The 24,904-nt window shown below is 41.8% G+C and overlaps 1 long non-coding RNA gene across 1 annotated transcript in view; it reads right to left on the bottom strand.

Moving 5' to 3' along the window:
• LOC129337226 (uncharacterized) overlaps positions 1–24,904 on the bottom strand; it is a 90,864-nt gene that overhangs the window by 49,130 nt on the left and 16,830 nt on the right. Inside the window, exon 2 of the long non-coding RNA XR_008597799.1 lies at positions 8,631–8,788. This is a non-coding gene — a long non-coding RNA (uncharacterized LOC129337226). The remainder of the gene's footprint in view (positions 1–8,630; positions 8,789–24,904) is intronic.

Below are 24,904 nucleotides of genomic sequence, written 5' to 3'. Positions count from 1 at the left end.
AATACATCTAGGATGCCTACCACATTCACAAAATTGTTTTTTATATTAAAGCAAAATGTTGTTTTTGGGGGGGAGGAATAAATTATACTATTAATATGCTGTTGCTTTTAAGGCTAACTCCACATCTTAAAGTGAGCTACCCTTCTCTACTTAAATGGGCTTCTATTTTAAATTCTGACACTCATTTTGACAGAATGGAGAAAAAAGCCCATTGTTACAGCAGACGCATAGGTGTTTCAAGATATAAGGTCAGGGACCCCCTCAGAGCTATTGTAGCTTATACAAGTTGTTCACTTGGTACTATTTCACAGAAAGTTTCCATGCCAGATTTTCTTATCATCTGTGGTGGGTTTGGGCAGCAATTATGCTGCTTTACCAAAGTGTGATACCAAGTCTCACTAGTTTCTGTGACAGGCACTTACAAATACATGTGCTTAGCTATGCATAGCTAGCAATTGGAAGGTGCAGGGACTTTTTCAAGAGGGACTCCCCAGGAGCAGCATAAAGTTTTGCTGTTGCTTTGTTAGATGAGCAATTGTGAACAGCCATGATAGCCTGCATTTTGGCTCTAGCAATCTGGCCTAGCCCTTGTTTGGCATTTTGCACGCTTTATGCAACCTATATTTTATTGCCTCCAGTTTCCTTCCCAAAAGATTTTTGCTCTCACCTCAGTTCTCTCTCAATTTGACTTATTGAATAGAAAATCTTAACTATAGATAGCATTATTACAGAATGGTCAGTGTGTGGGTGTAGCTGTAAGGTAAAAAAAGAGGTATTTTATTCTAGATGAAACAGGCATTCTGCTTAACAAGATACAGAATTTATAAGTGTATGTGCAATAGTTTCAGAGTAATTTGTAAGCATATTGGTTTCAGAATGGTTCATAACAGGTATAGATACAAGTTTCAAAACAGGTATAGATTTTTCAATGTTTATGCACAGACCCAGTCACAAAGACTAACTTTCCATACAGTTCCATTTAGGCTAAAAATATCCCCAAAAGAGAAGAACATGGAATTTTCTGAGTTCCCAGAAGTTCACTTGGCACATATGCTGATTTCATCCACTAAGTAAAACACACATACTTCTCTCAACACTCATAGATAACTCTCTTCTCTCACCACACAGACTTTCACACTGACTGTCTGACTGAACACATTCTTCAGCAATTCACTCCAATCAGTATCCAATCACAGCACGCTTCAGTCACCCATCCAGCCCCCCTCCATCTTTCTTTAGAGTCCTGCATTATAAACCATAGCAACATACATTTAAAACCCCACATTAACCAGCAGAAATAAAATACACAAACTTTACATGGCAAAACATTTCACTTTGCTATGAGGTGGGATCTAACCAGCACCAGGTGCTAGGGAACAGCATGCTAAAGAAAAGCTGTGGGGTAAATTATGTTGGAGCAAGTGCTGAACATTTTAATTCTAGTTGCTGTGTCACTAGGCCCTGTTGCAGACCAAAGAAAGCTGGAAGAGTCAAGTATGATTGTGTTGGGGCAAATGGTTGGGCGGTGCAGAAACTCTTGCTGGCTGTTGCTATTCCTGCTGCCATAATGGCTGTAGGCCAAACCACATGACATTGGATATCTTCCAATGTGGATTTTTAGCAGTGGGGTGAACTTGATATGGTGCCAGAGAAGGAGAGCAGGTTGCTTCCTCTGGGCCATTTTCCTGGCTGAAAAGCTGCTTTTAGCCCTAACAGAAACAGGTACAATACAGTTAACCATCTCCCTCCCCCCCCCCCGCAACTGAGGATAAAAGCAGATGGGGAAATGGCATGTGGAGGGAGAGTTAAGCAAATTCTGCCAACATCACATGTGCTAAAAGGGAATTTAGATGGGACTGTCCTTCCCAGGCCACATAGAAAGGATGGATTGTCATGCACAGAGAGTTTAAGTAGCATACACTTTCAGTCACTTCTTGAGAGAATCCTGCAGATCATCCCAGAAGGGAAAGTAACCTTAGTTCCAGTGAACTGTACTATGCAATCCAGAAATAACTTATAGCAGCATAGCCATCCTTTAAACTTCATTTACCTGAATGGTAGTACTGTGCTTTAATCATTTATGCTCCTAGTTCCACTAATTTTTTTCCTTAAAGAAGAGTGGAGACTGTAGAAGAAGAAATGTGATTTTTCTTTCTCTGCCCACCTTTACATCAGAAAAAAAATATATAAGCAGGAATGAAAAGGAGGAAATGCCATTTCCTAAAAGCCTACCCACTCTCTAGAAAAAATAATTCTGGTACTTGTTGAAGCTCATCTCTTTTGAAACGAAGAAGGAACCTCTTGATGCAAAAACCCTAGAAAATAAGCAGCTTTTATTCTTTCAGAAATTTTAAAAAACCCTAGCAATGAACTACAAAACTATGGAAACCCTAGTTGCCATGACTTCTACTGAATGCCAAAAGGAAGAATGCTGCCCACTAGTGCTGCAAAGAATATGATTGACTGGTAGGAAATCCAGGAAAGTGTCCATATGATTTGCAGGCATTGTCTGCAATCTGCTTCACCTGTAGAACTGGAACTGACCAACAACTCTCTGAAACCACTGCAGGCAGATTGTTAGATTAACATGAAAACACAGGCAAGCTCACGGTGCTAACAAATTAATTTACATGGTGCTATTTAGCCAGTGCTTCTCTAGTAAAGTGAAAGCAGGCCATTCTGATTTTTTGGTTCTGAAGTGTCATTTGCATTTCGGGAAGAAGGAGTCCCAAAATTGTCGGTAAGGCCCAAAGTTCCATACAAAGTTGTGAGCAAGTTGGGAAGGTGAGAAAAGTATTTAGCACCCACCCACTGCCAATCAGTACAGTACAAGGAAACGTGGAATCGAGCAGCTATAAGAAATTGGCAGAATGTGGCCTTAGACGAATCTCACGCATCTGTAATGCTTTTGAGGAGCCAAGGGTTATCTTTGTCATAACATGGGAGACCACTCAGTAGTCTTCCATTTGACTGACTCTTAAGTATGCAATGTAGCCATTGAAGGCACGAGTCCTAGTTTCTGAATGCTTTACTTTCCTTACTATGACTCATTCCTCTCGGCCATCTGCAAACACACCCTTTCGCCAATCTTGATCTGTGCTCGCTTACCAGCGAGAACACCTCCCTGTTGCCTAAATAAACCACTGCAGCTTCTACTTTGCCCTGTTTTCATTGAGTACTTAACAATGCATGAAAAGACCAACTTAAATCTCACCATGAACTTTTTTTTTAAAGCACGAGTTTCATGCCATAAGGTATTCACAGGACTGTTAGTTGTATGCCAACTGCATGTAATGCTGGGAATTGGTAGATTGTTTCCAAGAGGCGTTGGTGAGTAGTTGAGCTAGAAGATTAAGGCACAGTAATTGCTAATCTTCTGGATGAGCACCCTAATACGATACAAATATATGGAAGGGTTACTGGAAAAGCATGGCTCAGTTTCTGTAACATGTCCAGTTGTAGATCAAAGTGCCTTCTGCTGCCCCCTTCAGCAAGGTTAATGGGGGAGAGGCTGGTGGGCTGTGAACATTACAAGGATATGAAATGGGGTGTGTTAAAGTTGATCCACAAAATAAAAAAATTGGGTGGGCACTGCTTTGGGGAAAAAGTACAGCAACACCCTAATCCTTCATGCCGTACCCTTTAACATTCAGTATAATGTACTGGACAAATAGATGGAGACTCCTAGTTCAAATCTCTGCCTAACTGTATGACACTGGCCTAATCTATCTTGGATTCCTGAGTATTTATATTGAGTCCTCTGAGGTGGGAGATGGCAATGGAGATGGGGCAGGGCTCAGCAGTAACATGTTAAAGAAGAAGGGGAAGACTAAAGCAGGAAGGGGTTCTGTGAAGCAAAAGCACCTTCTAGAGATGCTTTCAATCTGCAACTAAAATTTGTCATGGCTGCAGGTTGTAAATAGAGACCCTACTCGGAGTCATGGTGAGCATTAATAAACAATGTATTTTATATCATTTTCTAAAATAGAAAGCACATTATGTTAAATATTAAAGGCAGTGTACTTTCCGAGGTTATACAAAAATTATATTGAGATTTAAATCAATATGTTTTAGCAACAAATTTGGATGCAATTTTATTTTGGCTGTAGCTAAATAATAATAAGGTATTTTGATTTATGTCAGTCTTTTCTCTTGATGATTTAAATCATGATTTAAGTCCGTATATCTAGATGGAATGCATTATCTACAACATTCCATGGGCTAAGAGTGTTGGATATGCAGAATTTTCAACTGGGTTGCCAGAGGGCCTGCGGGGGAAAAAAATTGCCCTGCCCGTTTAATAGAGGTGAGGTTATTTATCTACATACCATGAAAAGCTTCAACTGCCTCCACCACTGGTGCCTGTGGCCACTTTTCCATGTGTTTGTGCCCCCAGACTGCATGATGACATCATCATGCAGCAACACTGGGCCCATTAGCCAGTGGGTGGCTGGGGTGGCGCGAGGAGGCTGCCCGTGCTCCGCATGCTGCCCCGGCCGCCTGCTGTGCCTGGCCTGCAGCTGCTGCGCCCAGCTGGGGGCGTGTGGCTGTGGCGGCAGCAGTGGCGGCGGCGGCGGAGCTAGCTGCGGGCCAGGCATGCCAGCTCCATGGTGCGCGCCTCTGCCCCTGGCACCCCCTCCGGCCCTGCGACACCTGCAGCGCCCGCCTCACTGCCTCAATGGTGGCGCTGGCCCTGGCTGCCCCTTTCTACACATTAACAGTATAATCCTAAATAGAGTTACTCCAGTCAAAACCCACTGAAATCAATGGATTTAGATGGAGGTGACTCTGCTTAGGATTGCACTGAATAACTCTTTTAAAGGGTCAGGGCATTTTCCCAGGCCTGTTGGCCTACTTTCAAGTGACCCTTCACAATGTAAAGACTACTATTCATTTTTTGAAGTCGAGAGACTGCTATAGTAATAAAAATTATTTAGATTGCATAGATGATCATTCAACAGAGTTTTATTCTATTTTTATAAAAGCAAGCTTGTAATGTGGAATGGATTTTGCTGTCAACTATACAACCAGTCTGTGAGATCAGTGATTCTAATTAAGATAATTAAGATAGAGATTTTAAGCTTAGGGTGAGTTCCTTGATCAAAGAGAACTAATAAAACTGTGTGTGGGATGGGATTTATTTTTAATGTTTCCTTTCAAAATTTATATTCCACTTTTGAGCCCTCAAAATCTTGCACCAAAAACCCACTATGATGAAACATCATTAAAACAGAACTGGAGCAACTACAAACAAAAAGGTCCAACCCTTTTGAATTCATCTTTGTGGATGTACTGTTTGGTCTTCACCAAGAAGCAACGATGTGAGTGTTCCAGGTTCACATTTTATCCCCTGAGCTGAAAAAATACACAGAGTCAAGTTCTGTTTTTTAATTTTGTTTTCAGTAATCACAATGTGAATCTTTGTATACATAAAACCATTCCTGTACATCATTGTTTATAAGATTTAACCAGAACAAAGGAGCTCCTCAGCACCCAGTTGACTTTCTGGATAACTCAATGGGACTATGACCACGGCCTGAGAAAAGACTCATCAGGCCTTGAATTAGCTGGATGAGCATTTGAATTCAGGCCTTACTATCTGCTAGATCACACCAGCTCTCTATGAAGCACTCCTCATACATAGGGTTCCCAGGTGCCTGCAGGTGGTGGGCAAACTCCTGGGGGTTTGCCTTGCTCGCCAATCTGCCAGTGATCAGTGGGAGATGGCAAGCCCCCTGGAGGTCACCCACCAGCAGCAGGTGTGTGTTCTCCAATGGGGTGCAATGACATCACTCCCAGAAGTGACATCATCGCGCTGGCTGCAGGAGTGCTCCCATGCTTTGTTGGAGGCCAATTTTGGCTCCAAATGGGCCAAATTGTTCCTGCACGGAGTGTGGAAGTGCTCCTATGGCCAGCGCAACTTCTGGGAGTGCAGGCGCACTCCCATGGCTGGCGCAACGATGTCACTTCCAGGAGTGATGTCATTGCGAGGACACTGGAGGAAGCATGTGCACACGCAAACAGACAGCACATCACCAGCACAAGGTAAGTGCCAGTCCCCCCTCCCAATCCTGCCGGGAGGGTATAGGAACCTGGCAACCCTACTCATACATGATCCACAAATAAAGCATAGTAAGTTAAAAGTGCTATATAGTACCCTGACATTGAAACTTTGAAGGTCAGTGAGAAAGGGCAGTCTAATCTACACTCCTGACTGATACACATTCATTTGAAGAACACATATACGTGCGCACATGTTCAGACATGCAAAGGGTTTCTCCTCATGATAGAAAACCCCAGAACAAAAGTCTCTTTTCCATTTGCTGGACCATTGCTGTCCCTTACCTCCCACCCATAGAAACATTTTAGAAATGTTTATTGGGGCTGGGTAATATGGGCCACTTAGCGCTGGTTTTTTGCTGCTGAATTGTATGTTTTTACGGTTTTTAAATGGGAATTTTGATGTAGACTTAAACTTTCTTGTCATCCACTCTAAGTCTGCTTGCGGGGAAAGCAGACTATAAGTTAAATAAATAAATTAAAAAATACATATAATCAGTGCTTTTTTTCAGCTGGAACGCAGTGGAACGGAGTTCTGGAACCTCTTGAAAATGGTCACATGACTGGTGGCCCCACCCCCTGATCTCCTTGTGCGGAGGGCAATCTAAAGTCCCCTCTGTCTGGAGATCAGGGGGCAGGGCCACCAGCCATGTGTTCATTTTCACCAGGAGCAATTTAAACTTTTAAAAACTCCCCCCTTGTTCCAGCTGACCCAAAGTGATGTCATTGGTCCTGGGAGCATGCACGCATTTTGTGCGCGCATATGTGGTACCAGGAGCACCACCTCATGCCAAAGTTGCCCCCTGTGCTGGCAACCCACTGAGTTCTACCACCTCTTTTCCCAGAAAGAAAGCCCTGCATATAATAGTTGTTGTGAGCATGTAGGATCCAGCCTATGCAGACCTTCCGATGAGGTGTGTATATTTCTTACAAAATAGTTGCCCATGTAATAGCATACATCCTAGTTTGGAAAATCTGGCTTGGAGTAACTATTAAAAGCCAGAAATGGCCTATATAATGTTGCATCCCTTCAGAATGTGTCTTGCACATAGGAGTTTTTTTTTTAATTTACAATTCCAATTTAAGTGTGAATTGGGTTGGTCACAGTGTAGTTCAAACACTGTAGTTCAAAAACACATTCTTTCATAAATTAGCCCTGTAATAAGGCCCCTTTTAACCTTTTCTCTTCATTAGCCTTTTTCAGATTGTGGATTGCAGCTTTATATTATGAGATTTATTTTTTTGATGAATGAATTCAAGCTTTTAAAGCTACCCAGAGCTAGTCTATGTATAAAGAGGTTTCAGCAGAAGCAGGTGTGCCAGCACTTCAGCTAGCAAATGGTTGTCCTCGTTCAGTATTTCCCCCCTTTAGAACCGCTTCCAGATGACCCATTTAATTTCACACTCAAATATGAAACATCTGACAGCTTTCCTTTTCTTTGCTGTTCTTCTTTTGATTGGTTGCACCTGTAAGCAGCATCCTTTACAAATTCAAAAAAAAAAGGAAACCAAAGATTGCTATTTTGTCATTCTTTTTAAATATATGTTGGGGTCCCTAATGTGGTGCCTATGGATACAATTGTGCCTACCAACATCTTTCCTAGTGTCCGCCAAGTATTTTAAAAATTGGGTGAGGCCAAGTGGGGCTTTTGGAAAGCATGGTTCTGATTGGCAATGCAGATTTTTAAAAATATTGGTTTGGCAGAAACTGCTACCACAACATAAGGATCTTCACCGTATGACTGAAGGTAAGCTGTGGCAGCCATTTTATGGCAGCCATTTTATTGCACTGTTTTCAGAATTCCATATCTGCCCACAGGCTCAAAAAGGTTGGGGACCCTTGATGTATGTTTTCTCTCATAATCTTACATTTCAGAAGCGACTATAAACAGATGTCTCTTTCAAAGCCCCCTGAAGGTGAGGAAGGGGTTAAATGTGAGGGAGATGAGACAGTGGGAGATAGACCTTACATGGGAGGAGAAGACTCAGGTGGATCAGAGTGGCAGCAGAGGCTTAATCTGTGCTGTGTGTCCATCTTTATATATTGAAAACTGATTTATCAAATGCCTCGAGATATAGTTTCCAGATGTCAAGATACATTTCTTCTTTATCTTGGCAACTTGAATCTACAGCCATTTTTTACTGAGATTTGGGCGTTCAACTGCCTTGGCCTTTACTAGTTTTGTTTACCCGCCAGGAAAAGGCACACCCTCAGCCACCACAGTGGAGAATTGTTTAATTAAACAACAGCAGCAACCAATTCGAACCTGCTAAAAATGTTTGCTAAAGCACATTCCAGCAACTGAAAGAGTTATACTTTTCCAATGCTGCCAAGCAACAGTATGAAATGGGGGGGGGGGGGGGCGGAACTCTAATCTTTTATTCGGAACCATTCGTTGTTTTTTTATTATTATTATCTATCCAAATCTGCAAATTACTTTTTAAAGGAAGAAGGCCTTATAGTCTCTTGCAACTGTTTCTGGCTTTTAATTTTGCAAATTCAGATAAATATCATTACATATGCGACTAGTTTATAAGAAATATATAGTTGCAAGCATTCAGGGGCTTACCAAGATTCAGCTGCAGAAGTTGTTTTTAATGCCAGTGATTAATAGTGATGATATACAAAGGACAGAGACTTGTAGTACAGCAGTTGGTGAAAGCAAAGCTTTATGGCTTGAACTCCTAAATGCAAGGCCAGCGCTCCATCCTCCTTATTGCACTGCCTCTGCAATGAAGAAACATTATATATTAAATGTGTAATAAATATAGGTAGAAAAACAAAACTTTCTATTGCGATAAGGGAGGAACTGTATTTCTTGTCATTACTGATGCTACTGGCACTCTCGTAGAGGTTCAGAGAGGCCTAAGTCACTTCAAGCTTCAAGGCCCTTAGCTATAATAATAAATGGAGAAAGGGTTTCACGTTTTGGACCAATAGTGACATACATAAAAACAAGCCGTGAAACTTATAAAATGCCACCCTTCCCCCCAAAAACCAAATGTTTAAATCCCCTTAGAGCTTAAGGCCCAAGTGAAATGGCATCCTGGCCCCTCCTCCGTTTGGCCTTGATCACGGGTGCCCATGATGACAGCAGACGAGTCTCTATAGCTATGGTAATTCTAGCATGGAAGGGAGGATCACATTTTCTTGTCAACAATGAAGTATAGTCTGAATGCTAGGAAAATGTAACTTCACTGAACCTGAGATACAAACACTAACTTTCAAAAAGTTAATCAGTAGCATGCCAAAGTCCATATCCATAGGCCAGGGTCTATGCGGTGATGCTGGTGACTACTCAAAGAAAATGGTGTCCTGAATTTATTCCTGAGGTGAATACACTACTATTGGTTGTTGTGGATTTTCTGGGCTGTATAGCCGTGGTCTTAGCATTGTAGTTCCTGACATTTCACCAGCAGCTGTGACTGGCATCTTGAGAGGTATAGCACCAAAAGACAGAGATCTCTGTCACAGTGTGGAGAAGATGTTGGCAGGTAATTTATATCTACTCAGGAAGGTGGGTTTGGGCTGAGTCATCCTGTAAGAGTTTCCCAGGGTGTGGAATGCTAATGGGGGGAGGCTTCACTGTATCCTGAGGAGGTTCTTTTGCATATGGATTGGTGCTTGATATGCTAATCTTCTCTGCAGGGCTATTGTAGGGCATAGAGTATTTTGTTAGCCTGGTGTTTTTCAGGACTGGAAACCATGCTCTATTCATTCTTAAAGTCTATTCATTCTTAAAGTCTCCAGGAAAGAATCTATGTGGCTCAAGCCTGGTTTATTTCCCAGAGGAATGCTCAAGGTCTTTTAAAATAAAGAGCCACTAATAATAGAGGGAGGCTCTTTAGGCTGGAGAGAGGCTTAAAACTTTGTCCATTGAAATGGTAGGATCCACTCAAAGATGTCTCTCTATATATGTGTGACAGAAGAGAGCTCCAAGAATGAGGCATCATCATATGTAGTCGTTGTTCATCATAGAAAACGTCAGAGTTAGAGGTCAGTATGTCTTGGTGTTTTGAAAGGCTTTGTCACGATGGCAAGTCCAGTTTCACTCAGCAATGAAAGCATTCCACTATGTAAGCTTTATCATTCATGAAGATATGATGAAATCTTAGGGCATTTTGGTGCAGGGCATCTTGTCCACAGGTGCTGCATGCCAAATACATGAATTCAGTATCGCAGAAAACTGCTCCTGGAAGCTTCAAGCTGACTTTATTGCTTGTTTTTGCCTCTGATGCCTTATTAATCAAATCTTGTATATCTTCTCTGAGTAGTTCTGTCAGTGGTTCATTCAATGGACTCAAAGAAGAGAACCACAGGGATGCCTACTAGTAATGTTGACCACATGGAAATTTCACCATGCATTACAGACAATTTTGAAATAGGTCAGATTTGGCAAACACCCTTCCTCCTATTAGAGCATGCAGTAATTAGTTAGTATTATGTACTAGATCAGGGTCACCGTGAGTGTTTCATTTACAGTGGACTTATAATCGTCACAGAGGCAAATACTGGCATTAGGTTTCAGGTCAGGAACAATAGGCGTGGTTCAGCTTTTATGCATGAATGGCTCAAGAATTCCTTGAGCAATAAGCCAATCCAGTTTGCATCGTTCTCTGAGTGCAGTGTAAGGGGTATGTTTCAAGTTTCCATACAATTGATGTTTTTGCAGCATCTATGTGGTAAGTCATAATAGCCCTTTGACTGCAGAATAAGCAAGGAAATATATCTGCAAGGCTTTCCAGAATCCCCATGCAAACAGTATGCACAGCAAACACTAGTTCCCAATTACGGTTGCCAGGCAGAGCAACCAGCACAGCCTGGCAAGCAGTGGGAAACTCGGAGGGGAGGAGTCATGGCAGTGCCATTGGCATGACATCACTTATAGGTAAACTATAACATTCCTGGTGATTCCTAGAGAGGATTATCATCCTGGCTGTTCCTCAAAATGATGTCATGCCATTGTCTGGTGGCCATTTTTTTAGATTTTCTCCTACTATGTGCAGTGGCGCGGCAGAAAACAGGAGCCAGTGCCAGGGAATCAATCCTATTGGCAGCCCTATTCCCAATTGTCTTAACCTGTTCAGCTTTGTGACAGCCCATAATGAAAGTGAGGGAAGCCCTTTTTCCACTGATCCAGATTGGTTGCCAATATGGTAGGTTTTAATAGTGTCAACTATCTGGCTATTTTAGTTACTCTGGTTTCAAGAACTTTTTATTTATTGAAAATAACTGTAGCACTTCTCCAGTACAATATGGTTCAACACATTATAAAAGCAGCCTATACAATCAAATTAGAATCAAAAGCAGTATCCAACCTGACCAACTAAAAGCTAAAATCAAATTAAAAACATTAACAGTGCCAAAGTAGCAGTAAGAAAAACAAACAACAACCAGTTAAAATGATAATATAGCCAAAAGCAAAATGTCAAAGAAACAAAACCATCCACCATCTTTTGAAAATGGTAGTGGAGTCCCTAGGGAAAAAAATGTGTAGAGATGGATGGGCTCTGCTGTGGACCAGCCCAGCAGAGCAAAGAGATGCAGAGGACTCTTCTGAGGAAGAGGCAGACAGTGAACCTGACCCAGATCCACCGCCAGTGGCAGAGGCACTGCAGGAGGAGGCAGTCACTGAAGGATCAGACATGGACCCAGAGCCAGGTCCCAACACATTGGCCCCTCAGCTTCCCATCCCTGGGATGGCAACAGGGAGCCAGGCACCAGCCAGCTCTCCCACCTCATCACCAGAGCCTCGAGAGTGCCATCAAAGGAGGGCAAGGAGAGCCCTCCAAGCTAGAATGTGCAGTGCCAGGCTAGCAGCACAACACCGGCCCAGCATGAACAGTGATGATGAGTGCTTGCAGGAGCAGGGCTGATACAGCTGGCAGGTGCAAGATGCAGCACAAGTGGCTGAGCAGCATAAGGTTTAAAAGCAGCAGAGAAGTGAGTGGCTGTGTGGAAGCAATGTGTCTGCTTACTACTGATCTTGCTGCTGTGTTTGGAATGGATTCCTTTGTCTCTGACCTTGGCCTGCTATTGTGGACTTGATTCTCAAATACCCCCTTTGGACTCGAAGCTGTGACTGTCTAACTTGTGCCTGAACCTTGGAACCATGATTTGACCTGCTCTGACAACTTCCCCTGCCTGCAGTCTGTGTGAGTCAGTAATCAGGATAGTCTCCCTGCTAGCTTGCCTCAGATTGCAGTTCAGGCTTTTAAAGAAAAAATGCCAAAACATTGCTTTATTAGAACTGAAAACTGAGAGATCAGAACATCTTGGCAAACCCAATGAAGACATCAAGAATGCCACAGGCATCCTTTCATTCTGTCGCCTTTTCTTCTGGAAAACTCTTACTCCTTGGTCCATCTGCTTGAAAGTATAGCATTTAGCATTCCTAAATCATCACTTGTTTTATGTTCCTCACCACAATTTAAATGTGGATATTGATTAGTTAGTTTACATGACTGTTAAAGGGATGCAAATGATTGAATTTGGTGCTCTACTGATGACAAAGGAAGGACAGAGGAAGAACATGTGATCCCAAGGACGTCTAGGATTTGTTCCATATCGACAAACCATGATTAAGATCCACACTAACATTTCCACAGGCACAAAGACTTCCATTATTTTTCCTGCCTCCCCCTACCTCAGCAGCCCAACAGTGCTCCCTAAATCAGGTTCCTGGGTCCACTCTTCCTCAAGAATAGGATTTCAGGGGAATTTCAGGGAAAGGCAGGAAAGTCATGTGCCCCAGGAGGTAGTCCTTCCACCCATGGAAAAAGTGAAATCTGGATCGAGCCCTATGTCTGAATGCAGGCACAATGTTACATGCTGCTGCAAAATAGCTGTAAAGCAGATTTGGGTTTCATGGTAATGATACACAAGGCTTTCACTCTCCCAGTGATGCATGTCAGTGATAAAATCTCAGATGAAATACAATTAGGCACAGGAGCATTAATTGAAGCTTGTCTGGGGATGTACTTCTTTCTTCTCTGAAAATATGAACTAACTCCATCCATAATAGGGGTACACCACTCAAATAATACTGAAGGCCACTTACAAAGGAGGAGTGGTGCTGTTGTAGTGATACAGGCATTCTTCCATTCCTGCTCCCACTTCTGAAAAGCTTGGGCATGCTTTAGATTCCACCCAATTATGTGGTAATGGCTACTTCCAATGAGTATTGAAATTCCCCCAAGTGGCTGCAACTGGCCTTAGGCTGGCCAGGCCTGAACCATAACAATTTTTCTTCTTATTACAGGACAAATATCCAGTAAAAAATGACAGGAGGCCTTGTTCATGTAACTCCAGGATCATGTGTAGATCTGCCCTAAGTTAAACCTTGTTCTGGATTCCATTATATTTGGAAGTTGGGACATTCTCTATACAGCAGAGCATTTTCTGCCGACACCTCAGCTTTATGGAACTATTTCCCTGTGGAGGAGGACTGACTAGCATTGTCTCTTTTTTCTTTCAGAAGACAGAATAAAACCATTCCACAAGACTATAAAACCTTTAAGGGGTTTTAGAATAATCTGTAATTGGTTTAGATGAGGCGTCTGCAACCTTTCTAACTTGGGTGCATCTTTGGAATTCTGACGCAAGGTGGTGAGCATAACCACAAAATGGCTGCTCCAGGAGCCAGAACTAAGCACAAAATGTCAGGGAATGACAGGGTTGCCATTCCCCCGCTGGGGGCGGGGGATCCCCAGATCTCACCCTTCCCTCCGCGCCCACTTACCTAGCTGGCAGGGGACATGCTCCCTGGGGCACGGCGTGGTGCGAGAGCGGGCGACGGCAGTGGTAAGAGCAGGCTGCTCTCGCCACCACCGCTGCTGCTGCCTCTCACCACCATGGCCCCTGTGCGCCAAATCAGAGCTGGCTGCAGTCGTGGTCATGGCAAGTGGCAGCGATGAGAGCTAGCAGCTGCGCTTGCAGCGAGAGCTGGCAGCAGCAACAAGGGCCCCCTTTGACCTGGGGCGTCCTTTGACCCCATGTGAGGATGTCACTTGTAGAAGTGACATCATCACGCGAGCTGGGAGCGCACGTGCGCTGTGCACGCATGCAGAGAAAGGAAGCTGGGGTAAGTACTGGCTCCCAGTCCCCCGCTGGGAGACTACAGAGACTTGGGGATCCCCTGTTGAGGGACTCCAGGTCCCTGGCAACCTTAGGGAATGACATTTTGCTACTAATAGTTTTGTAACTAATAGTAAGTCTACAACGTTTCAGGAAGAAGCTCTATTTAACAAGATGCCTTTTAAAACGAACATATTGTTTTTAAAATGTTGCATACACATAGCTTACCTTCTTATTGAATGAAAATCATTCAGCTGTGGTGGCAGCTGCTGCCAAAGATCTCCAATGGCCAATCAGATCTCCAATGGCCAATCAGAAGCCCTGTTGAACAGAAGCCCACCTGGCCCCATCCACATTCTAAAAACACTTGGTGAGTGCCAGAAAAAGTGTCAGCAGGCACCATGGTGCCCCAGGCAGCACACTGGGGACCCCAGTTTTAGATACTGCTAACTGGTTTTAACGAGCAAGCTGAAGAGTTTCTGATAGGTTTAATCTGATAATTTTTGTATTGGTTCTTTTGCTGTCTTATTATAGTTTATTGCTACTGTTATGTTTTTAATTTTTGTAAAACATTTTAAATATTATCTTAAAACTCACAAGGCACAAACTGTTTCCAAATAAAATAATAGAAGGTGGAGATGAGCAAAAACTAGCAGGCTAGGTTTTTAAAAAAAATATAGGCATAAAGTACATACCACGTAATAAATATTCACAAGTAATTATAAAACTGTAAAATAAGTTCCACACCCTTGAAATACAGTGATCTGGTAATCTGTAAGACTCACGCCCTTTGAACAGAACTCACACCCTTAAAGATCCTTCCCACAGGAGATTCTAAACGTTGTTAGCTTTAAGGGATTTTCTTGTTCTCAGAGATAACACTTCCTCAGTTCACATGCAGGCTGCTTTTAGTAACTCTCTAAACACTGACATTAACTATGCAGTCAGACTTTTTATAAAATGTTATGAAGCGTCGTTAACTTTACGAATTGTAGTTTTAAGTGAACAGCTGTATTTTTTTAAGGAGTTGCATGCAAATTATATATAACTGAATGAAACTGCACTGGAACAACGCAATTGTTCAAAGTTTATTTTTAAAATCAGGAAAATGTTTCCTCAGATGATGATTGGAGACACAGGGACATTTGTGGTGAAATTTCACTATTTGTGTAAGTCAGACAAGAGAGATTCTGTTCTGATGTTTTAAAAACTTACAGGCTGGTTCATTATGCTTTTATGACACATGACATTTTTATAACTAAATCGAAACATATTTGTGACCAAATGATTTGCATGTCATATTTTTATTATGGCTATCTCTGTGAGGGGCATAGATTGTTATGTTTATGAGGTTAAATTATATAAACTAAATGCATAATAGATTTGCCTACAAATCTTTTCTTCCAGCTGGTAATCTGTCACTTTGACATTAGCTGCAACATTATTATGTTCCCTTTTTCACCATGATAACGTTTTATAAAGATTTAGGGAACAGTTCACTGGGAAGGTTTCCTGTGTAATATAAGCCTTGTTGAAAAGACAGCAGCCACAAGCCAGAAGCACAGGCACACACAGCTAAACTCTTTTCATTTCAACAGGACCTAAGAATATGACTACGTACTTTAGCGACTACAAACCTTGTTGAGTCTGCAGGCCTTAGTGACATCACTACAAAATGGCTGCCACAGGGGCAGGGCTAATCCCAAACTGTTTGGCAGTTCCATAAAATGTTGGGAGGTTTCTAGCTATGTATTCTCCTACGGTGGAGGCAGCTGTTGTGGAATGGGCACTCCGTTCAGCTGCAGAAGTGATGCCTACTGGACTGTTCTGAAATGCCTCCTGCCACCAAAGAAGAGGAAGAAAGTAGGATCAGCTGTTTGTATCTGGACAGAGATTCTGTTTGGCTTCAGTTCTGACAGAAAGAGAATATCCAATCCCAGCATTCTAGTCCATGAACCATACTGTATATGGTCAAGTGTTTGATGAAACCAAGCAATAAGCTATCAGCTTAAATGCATATACATCTAAATATTCAATCTAAAAGGAACTAGCATATATCTTTGCATGTGTTTTGTTTCTGCATTCTTGCTACTCCAAGCAAAAGGATAGTAACAAAAGAAAAATGGTTTCAAAGCACTGACTGTTTAAATATACAAAAGAAATTCACATTAGCTTCTTGTCTTTAGCGTGCTCGTTTAGGGTAACAATGTGACACGTGAACAAGAACAGGAAGTCTTCCATGTGTGCATTCCAATTTCATGCACAAAGTCATCACAAACAAACCTGATTCTTATGGCCAGTTAACAAACAGAGATTGAGATTTATTCCCTAGTGCATTTATATTTCCAGGCAACATTTTATGACAGTTGTTCAGATATCAAAATATTGCAGGGTATCTAATCAGAGTGTTGTTTTCGCTATCTAGTTGCTAATAGCAATTAAACCGTGATGTTGGAAAAGGTCAAGCCAAAGTCTAAAACTCTAATCCTGAAAGCTTACACAATGTTTTATGTTAATCTGGTTGGTCCTAATAAAAGGTCTTATGAGGATTTTGTTCTAGGAGTCCCATGTACACTACCCTAAGAAAAAACGGCAGCTTAAGAGTGTGGACTCTGATATCATATCCCTGCTGAGATCCTTTCCCTTTCCAAGCTCCACCCTCCCCAGGCTCCACCCATATGTCTCCAGGAATTTCCCCACTCAAAGTTGGCAACTCTTTCCAACAGCAAGCAAAATTTTTGAGCTCCCAAGAACTTTTCATCAGGCTAAATGTTCGTTATAAAAAAGGGGAGGGGAGAAAAACAGAAGTTTCAGGAGATGTTTCAGGAGAAGCTTCAAATCTGCAATTTGCATCTTAAAATGGAATACAGAGTATATTACAGACTTTACTAGATTAGGTGGTGCTGGCTGCAAAACACTAGAGGCTACCAGGAAAAAGAAGCAACAAAATGGCCACTCTTCTTTTGAGAATGGAAAATCCAGCAGTAATCAAAGGTTTCTCTTGCACTAATTGGAACACAACGATCCCTCGAAACTTGAAAACAGCAGAAAAATACAGTAGTGCTAACATTAACAAAGGTGGAAATTACAGTAATTCAGAAGATGCTCTAGGAGTCAATCTATGTATCTAATAACCATCTGAGGCCCCACTGAGTGGATGAAAAATTACACTGTTTGGTTTGTGACCTAAGTTCTACTATCATTAAAGGATTCCCTTTGGTTTTTGTAGAAATGTTTCTTGTCTGCATCAAGTATATGCTTTTTTAGTATACCTGCTACCAAAACAAGCCGGTGAAATCAGGTTTGCTGCTGATTTTACTTAAAAAAACCTTTTCCAAATGCAGTAGAAAGGGATCTTTGGTCAGATCTTATGTATATTTACTCAGAAGTAAGTCCCGTTGGTTTAATGGGGCTTACTCCCGTATAGGGGCATGGGATTGCAGCCTTGAACATATGAAATTGTCCTTGGGGAGCAAGGGAAAATGTTGCCAGGCTCTAGACTGAGACCATACTGACACCTAGGAATGGTGACAGTGCCGAGCAAGCAATACCAAGTCAGACCCTCAGGTAGATCTCTTCACAAAGACTCACAGGCTTCTTCCCTTGGCCTAGGTGTCTGGATAAGGTTGTCCGGCATGTGCCTGGAAACCTCTGGGAAATTTTGGGGGTGAGGCATGGGGAAAGGACAGCAGCAACACACTGACTTCATTTCTGGCTGGAATGAGAAGTCCACCCAGACTCCACCCTCCCCAGCTCCACCTCCAAATCTCCAGAAATTTCCCAACCTGGAGTTAGCAACTGTAGTTGAGAGGATTGGGTGGGTCTATGAATGCTGCCCTGTGCTCTTTGGAAAGATGGCTCCATAAAGCATTTTAAAGTGTAAAGTGTGGCTTTCAGTGCCTAACACACAGCAAATTGTCCGGGATGGCTCTGAAAGCTTTACGCCTTAACTGTTTAGGACTCACAATAGAAATATATTCAGCGTAGAAGAATTCCAGCAATGTGCATAGGTTGCCTTTCTTCTAATTGGTAGTCAAGTTAGCTGTAATAAATTTATTTTAATGCAGCAGCAAAAACAAAATAGGGGGGGGGGATCAGCCTTGCACAATGCTGTAGGGATTCCCCAAAGCTCTATGGTTTTTACCACAGAGGATGGCATTGCAGGATGCCAGTTTCCATTGTCTCTGCCACAAATCCTCCTGGGGATTGCCAGACAAGGTCTGGCAACCCTATGAAAGTCCAAAGTTGGAGCCCATCCTTGGTGTGGTTACAAGTGTACAGTATTCCCAGAGATGAAGTAAGGTAGGTTGGAGGGGGAGGATTGAGGTTTTTCTCCCTGAGCACCACTCAAACAAAAGGATACACTTGGGAAGCAAGGAGGCTTCCTTGGGTGGGAAGGGAGAGCTGTTCAAAGAAGCAAAGGGGGGAATTTCACGTGTAGCCTGATCACGTAATACAAATGCTTAAAGCAGTGAGAGAAGTAATATAATGGGCGAGGGTATCAGTGGTAGATGATCAATTTTATGGATCAGTTTGAACCTAATTTTTCCCTTGCTAGGGTGCCACCTTTATACTGTTTTCCTGGGGCATTCACTATTGTAGCAACTTTAGGACTCTTTCTGCCTTTTGGGGCGGGGCGGGGGGGAGTCGGATTCCTAGTTATTATTGATGGATGAGAATGATTAGAAAATGGTAATAGGGAAGGTGAGGTGGTAGGTAATACCAGGTGAGGTAATGGAGAAAGTGGGATGGATTTGGGTGGGATAATTGGATTAACTGACTGGCAAACTTGATTAATGCCTGTTGACAAAGGTTTGGAGATTTGATGGCCTTGGTTTCACTTATCATTAGGTTTCCAGAGAAGTCTGTGTTGTAAGGCAAATTCCTGGATAGTTCTAGAAAGTGGAATATTGTCCTGCAAACTCTGATCATTAATCATAGACTGAATTTTAATGAGTCCTCAGGAAGCCAGAGAACAGAGCCATTGTCAGGGTGTATCTGAGCTCCCAAGAGAACCCAACTGCTCCCTTATGTATTAGCATTTTTATTATTAGCTGAAGCCCAATCATAATTCCTCTGCTTTAGTAAGAACCATGGATTCTTTCCTATAGCTCAGGCATTGCAATGCCTGAAAAGTCATGAAGGGGATTTCAAAAGCATGTCTCTCAACCCAGAGCTCTTTGTGGAATCGTTATGTCCATGCAGGTGAAGAGTTGCTTCCCTTTTCATCGAAATAAATGAGGAGCACAATGCATGTTTCTGAGCTGGGACGAGATTCTTCAGTATGTAGCCATTCGATCCTTGGGGAATCATTACTGATTTTATGGTGATACTACTACAGAGAGCAATACCTGCAGTGTTGGAGCTTGGAAGGGTGACTGCCATGTTCGACTCTCCTCACCTGTGAGTCTCATTGTGGATGCACCTACCTAACACAGTGAGGTTCAAATGTAACCGTTGGAAGAAGGAGATAAAAATTTAGTGAACGGCAAAAACATCTCTCTGTAACTCTATGATTAATCTCTGAAGTGAGAGGTGGCCAAGCTCAAGCCATATTTGGAATCCTTAATCCTTGCTGTGTAAAGATTGCTCACTGGTGAGGAAAGGTGCTTTGTATATGCTTAAATATACTCTCTTGATCATGGCTTCACATAGGACTGAACTCAGCACTGAAGAGAACAGACACCCTGTAGTGCCTTTGCTCACATTAAGCCCACTGGAAGCCTGGCATCGCAAGCCTGAAGGAGGGATGAATTTATCAGCTAATTGGTGGCCATTAAAGGTCTCTTGTCACTGTTTCCCAGAAAGGCATAAACAACTTTGGGCGTGCTCTGCTCCTGTTCCAATTGTTATAATTATCATTCAGCTTATGCCAGGTCCCCTGAGCTTCAGTCTGGCTTGGTATTCGGTGCTTCTTGTTTTGCTGTGTCTTCATATTATCTTAAGGGGACTTTCATGGATATTCTTTTCAACGTTTTGTATAAAAAAAGCAATTAAACTCTCTCTCTCTCTCTCTCTCTCTCTCTCTCACACACACACACACACACACACACACACACACACACACACACTGTGTCTATTTTTAACTCAGGCCCTTTCAATGTATAACTCTAGTAAGATTTGTTTTAAAGATTAAAATATGACTACTATCTATAAAAATAGATTAAAATGACATCTCAGTCAACCCTGAAAGTGATCTTTTAAAGATTATGGAAAATGCTGAATTTGACTTTTGACCAGCCTCCTGATTCATGCAGTTCTGTAGCTGTAAGAAACAGGCACTTGGAACTCTTAATTGTATGCCCTTGCTGTTAACAACACAAAATAGCAATTATTAGCATAATATGAATGACATTTAAAGACAGCAAGTACAATAATGCTGCTGTAGAAATCTGTAGTGTGTTCCACATTTAGAACGCCATGTGGGTCATCCCAGCTCAGAAAGGGTATCAAAGACTGAGAGAAAATACAGAAATGGCAACTGGAAATAAATGGTTTGCAGAATCTTCCTTATAATGGAGCCAGTTTAGTGTAGTGGTTAAGAGTGGCAGGACTCTAATCTAGAGAACTGGGTTTGATTTCCCCACTCCTCTGCTTGAAGCCAGCTGGGTGTCCTTGGGTCAGTCACAGGTCTCTCAGCTCCACCTCATAGGGTGATTGTCATGAGTATAATAATAACACACTTTGTAAACAGCTGTGTGTGTGCTTTAAGTTGTTCTGAAGGACTGTATATAAATTGAATGTTGTTATTGTTATCATTATTAATATATAATCCTCTATAAATGTAAGAACGGAGCAAGGAGATACTCAGTGGTGTGTCATAAAATATTCTGAAATTCTTCTGACCTTTATTTGTTTAAACCATAAGGTACAGCAGAGCAGGATAATTTTCATGGTTTTTCTGACAGGATATTCAATATGGATTGCTCTGCCTCATTGTCAAAGTGTGAATAAACTAAGTTGTCAAAATAACTGAAGAGAACACAACTGAAAAATACTGAATGAGCTTGGATGAATACTTGTCAGAGATGCTTTAGGCTGATCCTGCACTGGGCAGGGGGTTGGACTAGATGGTCTGTATGGCCCCTTCCAACTCTATGATTCTATGATTCATGCCTTTTTCTCTGACCCTTCATTTTCCTGTTTGCAAGAGCAGGGTGGAGATATGGTGCCAGAATCTTCTGTCTTCTCCACATCTCATGACTGCCTAGTGTTGCAATGTACATAAGGAGACCTTACATTTGTGGAAGTAAAGGCTAACAAAGTGCCAAACAAAACTGTTCTTATAAGTAAACAAAGAAACCTATCTAATGTTACTCTCATAGCAACCTGAGATGCAAGCTAGGGTGAGAGGGTATGCATTGCTTAATGCCCTCCCTCAGGGGTGATTTGAACCCGTGGCTAAACCCACATTATGGAAAGGTGCCTTTATAAGACCCCCCCCCCCAATATATTACTTGCATTCTTTTATCACTCATGTACTTCTAGTAGGTAGCGTTTGGATCAGACGTCAGAGCGTGAGGGAAAGACTGTAATTAATGAGCTGATAGATACTGACAGGTGTACAAATGAACTGCCAAAGCAGCACTAAAACTGCCTTTGGGTGAAGCACTGATATTTCTGGGCTGCAGTTGCCTTGTTTCCTTAAAAAAGCTTAGAAGGGTTAATGACAATGCATAATGCGCCACAGCAAACCTAGGCAGTTAACCCTATAATATGGCCTTCACAGCTGTTTCTGAAAACAAGCTTTACCGAAGAAGGGGAAAATAGCTTTTATTTTCAGCGCTTCCAGAATAGAGGAACTAATAAGACTACATTAGCACAAATTCGGCCACAAACCTTCATAGCAATTGTCGCGCTGGACAAGGAGATGCCTCTGGGAAAGCTTTCTTGGGCCCCTTGGGGGCAGGGAAGAAAAGCGGGATAAAAATAAATGTGGGGAAATGGGGGCCAGATATGTTGCCTGCCCATCCCAAGCTAATTCCACAATGGCCACTGCTGACTATGAATCTGACGTACTGAAGCAGCCCTTTGTGACTGTGCCCTCCCGTGGCTGCAAAATTGTGAGAGAGAACTAAAGTTTTCCATCAGAGCATTCTCAGTTTCATTGGCAGAATCAATGACAATTTCAAGTGATTTGAAAAGGATTTTGATCATGTAATAGAAGGACCATTTGCTCCCATCCATACTTGCCAGGCAGTTAAGATTTGGGGGGATGGCCTTCCTTCAATCTTCCCTTACCTTCTTTAGTAAAGGTACTAAGAAGCAGATCTTCTCTGTGATAGACCTCAAATTACAAAAGCCCATCCCTGCAGAGATTCACTAGGTGCCTCGTGCATTGTGGTTTTAAGTGCCAGGTGAAAAGATTTCTCTTTTTCTCTGGCTTTCAGTTGAAGGGTTTTTTGTTTGCTTTACTTATTTGTATGGTATTGGTGTGGCTGATTTTAGTTATAATGTTGTTCTTAGCTGCCATTTTACTGGATTTTTACGGCTGGCTTTACTTGATTCTTTAACAACTTCTACGTGAATTTATTCTGTAGGATTTCATTTTATTATAATCTATTTAAAGTAAAACTGTTGTACTTTCCTAAGTCATGCTGACACTTTAGGAATCCTTGTAGTTAAAAGAGTGGTGTAAAAATGGCCAAATTATATAAAAAGGGTAGAAATGTATATGGAGACTGCAGTCCTACTCACGAGTTCTTTACCCTGAAATCAATGTAAACCAAATTCAGTATAAGACCACAAATTTTGCAAGCTTGGTAGTTTAATTTGAATATTTCCATTTTTTTTATTTCTCCCTTGTGAAAAACCACCACCACCATCCTTGTGATTTTTGCACAAACGTCTGTTTCATTGTGCCAAATGTTTCTCCTGCACAGTGAACATGTTTTCAGTGTTATTTTTGTCACCTGTAGATAAATTTTGTAAGAAACAAATCAATAATCAATAGCAACCAAAAAACGAGCTGTGCTTTAAAAAAATGATTACCCTGGAAACAATTTCAGAGTTTAGAACAAATCTTGTTATACAGAAGCCAATCCATAAGTATTCTGTAATGTATCACTAAACTGTGGTGCTGCTTTTGTCCTCATAGTGACAAAAGACATGCTGCTTCCTGTGGGTCATCATATCAGCTGGATACAAAAACTATTTAGTTTTTTTAATAACCTGCCTTTCTCATTGAGTCTTATGGTGGATTACAGCTTACAGAAAGAGGGGGAAAGTCCTGTACTGTATGGTTACATCAAATGAACAATACAAAAGGACTAGGAATACAAAACAAAGAGTCGTTCTACACGAGACATCTCAGTGCATATTCATCAAATGTAGAGATAGGCAATGTTAGCCAGGCAGCGTAGTTTAAAAAGACAGAGCAGGTGGAGATAAGCTCCTCAGAGGGTTTGTTAATTTCATTTTCTCCTCCCAGAAGGCTCTGTCAATTTCACCTCTCCAGTCTAAAATCGTGTTGTATTGCAACCAGAAGGCAGAGAGGAATAGAAATTTGCTGGAACTGCCTTCCAGAGCTGGGCTTCGATCTGGAGAGGTTATAATGGGCTGAAGTTTCCCTTCTGACATTTCACAGCCCCTTCACACAGCTCCAGTGTATAGCAAAGCCTTTGCCCTGCCGCCAGCTCTGTCTTTTTAAATTACCCTTCTCAGCTAACATTGCATCTCCCGACATGTTAGATATCTTGCGTAGAAAGACTCTTAGGAACCTCTTGGTCACAGACATAATTGCCCCTCCCCCCCTTTCTGAAGAAGTCGACCTGGACAGGGCTTAACTGTGTTATAGAACACAGAATTACATTTTTTGAAGGAACATATCTGACAAACCTTTCAGCTAACCATAATTAAACAAAAACAATCTGTTCAGGTACTAAACAGGAAATTAGGTGAGATGCCAAATGTTCCACTATCTTGTCAATTTCTGCTTACTGTGTATCATGTTTGTTTGCAGTTGTTAGGGAGGAGCCCTGCTTTGTTTAAACACACACACATTGCCATACTAATTGTGGGGACAAAAAAAATGGGCACACCATTTAATTATGAAAAATTGTTGTGTGTGGTCACCTGCCATTATAAGCCACATTTCAATGCCTATGTATGCAGACTTGGACAGACTGGCTAACACAGCAATCTTAAGCATGTATACTTAGGCTATTTCACTGTTATCAGTGGGACTCAGATCTGTGTAAAAGTGGGTAAGTGCATTGTTTTTTTAAGAATTCATCCCTACACATTCATTCATTCATTTAAAATTATACCACAGCTTTTCTGGCATTTGTCTGAAACTACTGTCAGTTTCCAGCATCTTTTAAAGGTATATTTCAGGCGTCCCAAGCGGGGCAGTGCACACATGCAATATTCTTGGAAGAAAAATAATGAACACTTGACTTTTGCTATTTTTTTCCTTCTAAGGTTAATAGGATTGCTGGGTAGTCGTATAGTCATTTTATTAGGCAAGCACACGGAGTTCAAGAATGAATAACCTCACTTTCCCCTCCCTGCTGGTTCCAATCCAAATGGGGCTCAGGAACATCTGAAATGCATTTTTTTACAATGCTGACAAGAGCAGATCTTGATATTTCAGTATCTTATCTATACTCACCCTACGAACAGACCTGAAAGTTTATTTGGGTGGTACCACACGTGAAAGCAACTAGATTATTGGGTATGATACGTGGATAAATGCTTCAGTCACAAACTGGAATATCTATTTTAATAGGAATCTCTTTCTTATGAAAGTTAGTTCGCTGCTGCTGG

This window comes from Eublepharis macularius, chromosome 11, assembly GCF_028583425.1.
Source record: "Eublepharis macularius isolate TG4126 chromosome 11, MPM_Emac_v1.0, whole genome shotgun sequence".
Lineage (NCBI taxonomy): Eukaryota > Metazoa > Chordata > Lepidosauria > Squamata > Eublepharidae > Eublepharis > Eublepharis macularius.
Note: the sequence above shows the minus strand (reverse complement) of the source record. Positions and strands in the feature narration are given on the sequence as shown.